This window comes from Lepidothrix coronata, unplaced genomic scaffold (genome assembly GCF_001604755.1).
Source record: "Lepidothrix coronata isolate B3197 unplaced genomic scaffold, Lepidothrix_coronata-1.0 Scaffold121, whole genome shotgun sequence".
NCBI lineage: Eukaryota > Metazoa > Chordata > Aves > Passeriformes > Pipridae > Lepidothrix > Lepidothrix coronata.
This window is the reverse complement of record NW_016690301.1, coordinates 2,048,768-2,054,767: the sequence shown is the minus strand read 5'-3', so window position 1 is coordinate 2,054,767 and position 6,000 is coordinate 2,048,768. Positions and strand designations below refer to the sequence as shown.

Here is a 6,000-nt window from a genome sequence, read left to right as displayed (position 1 = left end):
GACACTTTACCATTATTTGATTGGCAGTATTGACTCTGTCTCATCCTATTCCTTGTGTGTTCAAGTGTTAAAGGCAAACAGCAGGTGGAGGAATCTGTCTGGAAACTCCACTGCTTCCTAGGTTTAAGAAGAGACAGCTCAGAGCTTTGCAGTGGCAGAACATTTGCCTAAATCACATTTTTCTTTCTTTTTTCTTTATTTTTTCTCTGTAATACTCTGTTGTCTGAAATTAATCTGAATGTCTGGAGTATGGATATCAGAATGGGTATTTGAATCCTTGCCCTCCAGTTGTCCTTCAGTTTAGGACTCGTGACAGATCCATGTCAAGGAACTTCGCAAAGAAACATCATTTGAGACTGCCATGGTTGCACAGGGGCTGGTACAGCTCCAGCATAATTCCAGAGAGAGGGGAATTGTCTCTGCCTTCCTCTTGATGGGTGTTTCATTTTAGTGCCTCCCTATATTACATTATGCTTGTGTAGCTTTGGTTTATAACATGAACACCTTGAGATAGTTTGTAAATTGGACCCTAAGAAGGATTCAGACTTTGCTTGTGTTCTCACCTTTGTCCTTTTGTCCCTCGAGCTCCATCAGGTGTCCATGTCTGTATGTGTGTTGTGGCATACAACAGTCTCTGGGGTTTTCCAGTAAGATTTCAAAGGGAAGTAGTCACAGATTTGGCACTGAGATAAGATTATCTTAGTTTTGAGATATACAATATTTTTATTAGATTTATTTCCTGGTAAAGGTGAGCTTCCTTCTTTTGTTCAGAAAAAAAAGAAAATAAAACTAAAAAGTATCCACCTCTAAAAAAGAGGAGGAAATCTGACAGTTTGTTGTTTCAAATCTTGTCTGTGTCATAAAGCAAACATGAAAAAAAGAAAAAGGAAGTGTCAGACCACCTCTGCAATAAGTGGTACTGCCAACCCCACCTCTGATATGTAGCTGTAGTGATGCAATTTGTCTGTAAATAGTCCTCCTAAGCTGAATCTTATTGTATGATGTGACAGCCCAGGATTTAATACATTTTAATGCAAACCAAAATTGAATTCCTGATATAGAAATATAAAGGTCAGCGATTCATAATGCAGAGTGTTACCACATTTTATTTAGGAATCAAATAGCTAAAATTACCCTGCTGGTTTTTAAAAGGTTAACACGTCTGTGTGTGGCTTTGAAAAAAAAAATCAACAATAATTAGCTGCAAAATCTCATACGCATAATGCTATTTTCCTAACCTAAAGTTGAATTTGTCTTTATGTGTGATGCTTTTTACAGTAGAATAAAAAGGTTGATGTAGTTTCTTCTAGACAGATTTAGCCCAGTCCAGAAGTAATTTACTGGGTTCTCCAGTGAACTGTTTGTTGCTTCTTGCCACATTGCCTCACCTCACCTTGCAAGTGTAAAGGGAAGCCTTGTCTCTGAAAGCTGAAGTCCCATTACAGTCACTTCCAGACTCCAAGGACTGTGCCACTAGTATTTTGCAAGGAGGTTAGAAAAGGGCACTTTGAATCTGCTTAAAGTGCAGATGCAAGGATGTGTTTCTGAGCATTTGAAGAGTGGGAGCAGCTCCATGACTTGGATTTTTGGGGGTATCCTATCCCCATGAGGTAGAAAGGCTCCAGGACCAGCCCTGGGAGCTGGAAGCTTCTGCTTTTCACAGGTGTTTGCAGTGGGAGATGTACTCACTCAGCACAGCAAGGTCTCTTATCGGGGAGGGTGAGGGGAGACATCACCATCCACAAGTTTGGACTTTCACTTGCAGCAAGTACCAAATTCAGGATGAAGCAAATGCTGGGGACCCCACAACTCCCTAGGACTACCTCAACTTGTTACTCAAGGAAAAAACCCTCCAGTGCTTGGGGACTCCCATGGCAGTGGAAGCCTGGAAGGGTCTTCTGGCCACAGCAGGCAGGTTCAAGCTCCAAAACCTCCTGAGTACCCAACTCAGAGGGAGCAGAGATACCCTTGCTGGCTGAAATGGGATGCTCACCCACAGAGCATCTGGCTGCAGCCCCCAGATGTCATCTCATCTCCAGAGCCTGCCTGTGCCCACAGGAAATCAATGGGACTGACCATTCCCACTGAGATCCCAGCAGCTGGTTCAGGGCAAAAAAATCAGCAATGAGCTCAAATTCAAAATAAAAAGGTGAACTGCCACACTTCATGCAGTGCTGGGGAAAAAGGGGACTGACCTCTTTTTTTGAGAACAAGAGCAATAAAAAATATTTACCTCAAAAACCGAAAGGGTCATCTAACAGTTCATTCTGTTAAATCTTGCTTAGTTACAAAGTGAACATATAATATGGTCTTATAATAAGAAGTGTCAGGCTGTCTTGGCAATAGCTGGTACTGCCAACCCACCTCTAGTATGTAATTGCCTTTGGAAGTTTAATGTGTAAGTATTTCTGCTGGATTGAATTGTATGGAGTGTCAGACAGTGTCAGACCAGGATTTGAAGCATTTTACATGTCAGATAAAATTGAATCACGATAAAGTTTGCAGACATGAAGTCACTTTCGAAACCAGAATCTCAAATTTCTCGGGGAGGCAGAAGTAGTTTGTGTCCTTGGAAAAAGATGTTACCTGCTGTTCTTTCCCCTAAGCATGAATTTTGCCGTGGCAAATGAGGTTGCAGTCAGCTGTCGCTTGTTACACAGGAACAGGCTTTATTTTCTGGAAATCATATTGCAGAGTGTGTTGTGGTTCGTGGCATTTGGGCTCATCGTGCTCCTCCCTTTTCCGTCAGTGAGGCCATCAATCTGCTCTGCTGAATGACTGTAGGAGTGTCACTGGGTGCAATTCACTTGTCTCTCTGTAGTATTTAAGGCTTTCAGTGCCATCCTGCTTCTGAAAACAGCTCACACTATAAAAACCAACCAGACTGTTGGTAAAGTCTGTAAAACCTTCTCGGCATCCTCCTGAAGGATGCAACAGCACTGGGCTCTTCCTCCCAGCAAATACTTGAAGATTCCAAACACATCACCAGCAGACAGAAATATCCTAGGGAAATCCCACTTGGAACAGGCTGTTTGTATGATAAAAATACAGGGTTTGAGGTGAGACCAAGCAGAGCCTTCGCAGTCCTCTGGATGGGAAGGTGTGTCAGTAACTCAGCAGTGAACAGCACCCTGGAATGTTAACATTAACCCAGCAGGTACAGCAGGATTGCTTCTGTTAAGTCTGAATAGAATCCAGCTTGTTCTGTGTTGAAGTTATGAGATCAACAGAAATAATATTATTATAAACTTTAGCCATAAAGTAAATGAAATCTGACTGAAAAGTGAGCTGTGTGAACAATGTCACCTTGATAGCTTCTTGATCTGTTCATTTCCTTTTCACAGCCCCCCATAAAGCAGACCCAGGCTTTCTGAAAATTTATTTTGACCTCTTGCCCAGAATAAAAGTCTGGAAATAGGATTAAATGTTATCACCAGGGTAAATCAGGGAGCCCTTACAAAAAGCCTTCTTGAGTGACCAGGTTGACTATATGCTCCCATTTGGGTCCTGCCAGAGGGCAGGAATCTCAAAGCTCAGTTTCTTTTCCATTATCTTCCAGTATTTCAAGAAGAATTCCTTATAGAGGCTTAGTGTTGCAAGAGGATAGGGCTTTTCTAGAAGTGGGAGTTTGCTGTTAAGTCTGTCAGTAGTTTTTTTCTGCTAAAACAATTCCTTGTCAAATGTGATGATCACATTTGAAAGATTCTTTTAGGGCTGGGAGGGACAGAATTAGAGGTCTCTGAGTTGCAGAGCAAGTAAAGTTTTCAGTGCTTTCATTTTTCAAGCTTTGTACCAGCTGATTATTTTGCTGGCAATTCTAGACTTAAAAGTGTGTGATTTCTCATGTTTATTATTGTAACTGTTCAGACTTTAGGAGGAAACTTTTTTTTTGGTGAATGAGTGTTGTCATCTACCTTTTTTTTCTTTTTTTGGTCGCATTCTGATACGGGGAAACTTTAATTCAGGAAGACAAATAACAAAATCCAGGCTGGCAGAACATCTGCTTTGACAACACTCCAAGCAGGATTGCAGGGAAGTGTCATCTTTGCCTATTCGTTATTGCAGAGCTTGTCTTTCCTCTGCATTGCAACTTTGATTTCACCGTAGCATTTAATCTTGGATTTTCGAATCTCTTGCATGGGAAAGGTATATATAACTGGCTTCTCCTGAGACTGCTGGCATATTTTTGGGCAATTTTGTGTTGCTGAAAGGATCAGGCATTAGTAACTCAAAGGAGTGAAGTTGCCTATCTGCAGAAGTTCTTTGGCAGCAATTAAAATTCAGATGGTTTGCATTGTATCAAGGTGCCAGTTCCCCTACAGATGGTGACCAGCTTTTGTCTCCAAGATTTGCTCTTTTTTGCCTTCAGTATATAATAGACCATTAAAATCACACCCATGTTTTAATACATGCAACTAAATATCTTTTAGATGGTAAAAAGTAACTGATAAAACTTTATAACTACAAGCGTAGGTCAGTGTGCAATCTGTGACTTGAAAGTCAGCCTGTCTAATAAAGTAACTCGCCCTCTCTTCCCACCTCAAACATTTACTTATTTATTCATTCATTTTTGTGCAAATATGCATCGTGGCATGATCTTTACCAGGAAAGGGATCTCTGGGAGCATTTATTTATGCCAGCATTCAAAAGAGATGCTGAGCTATAAACATTTCCACCAGAGAAATAGCTGAGCCCCCAAATTAAATGCATATGTCAGAATATCCTTCCTTGACTTGCTCTGACACTGAACATAAACTCTTCATGTGAGCGTTAGCACAAAGCACTAAACTTCTGGAAAGCAAAATCTGCATGTAAGTATTTCTGTATGGTTTTATGTTATTTTTGGCCGATTGCTGGCGTGCTCCTATTCTTTCTGATCACAGAATGCACAAGAGGTGATGGGCCACATGCTGTAGGGCCCACTCTCTGACAGTCATTCAGCAGACATAAACCAGTGTGCTCCAGTTTCCCACATGAAACGTATCTCCAAGACTCAATTTCTTTTTTTTTTTATTAAGTGATGACTTCTGCAAAGAGCAAGGCCCATATTATTTCTACCTGAGGCCAAGCTGTCTCTTGCCATGTCTTCTGTCAACTTTTATCCCAACAAGATTCCCAGTTCTTCTGAGCAGAGTAGCCCAGGTGTTAATCTGATACCTTGTCATTTGTTTTATATCACCTGGAATTGGATTTTGAAACTATTACTCATGCTGTGTGTGTACTGGGATCATTTCTGGAGTAATGTGCTATTCAGTATGAATAATGGTTTTGGAATTTGGCATCTTCTTGGGAGCAAGAACATATCTTGCACTTTCCCTTTTTTTGTTGTGGATAGTGAAACAAAGAGTAGTGTTTCGTGTCATAAACCTAAACAAATAGGATTATTCATCATAATCTATACAGGACATCGTGGGAGATACTTGAAGGACTGAGGCCCAAAGTTTTAATGTCTTTAAGGCCTTCTATATAAATGTTTTAAATAATTAAATGCCATTTATTTTTATGCATTTCTAATGGCACTTTTATCATTCAGAAATTGTCTGTTCACCGGGGTTTTCACAAATATAAAATATTCAAAAGATTAATTTTGCATTTCAGCAGAACTTCATTTGACTTTGTAGATCAAAGTTTTCCAATGTTGATCTATAAGCAAACATCTTGAGGTGGTATAGGCAGAGTAAATACTTAGAAAATAATGCTGTGTATTGCAGTGGCTGTGAATTGACAATTAAGTGACACTTATTTCATTTTGACTGGCAGCGTTTGATTTAAGTGCCTGGGAGTTCATGAGTGCACCTACTAGAATTTGTATCAGATGCACTAAATAAAAGTGGTCTATATTTCCACGTGTGACACTGTTTCAATGGTAGTAACATTAGCTGATTCTTGCCAGATGAGAACACAGTCCCAGGCTTTGTCCGTTCCTTCATGGACATGAATCAGATGTTAGAAACTCTCACTTATTATATCTCAGAGACATGTATAAGAAAGAACCACATG

At 40.2% G+C, this 6,000-nt stretch overlaps 1 protein-coding gene across 2 annotated transcripts in view; it reads left to right on the top strand.

Moving 5' to 3' along the window:
- Positions 1-6,000, top strand: part of SLIT3 (slit guidance ligand 3) — a 480,366-nt gene that overhangs the window by 367,440 nt on the left and 106,926 nt on the right. The gene's annotated exons all lie outside the window — the stretch shown is intronic.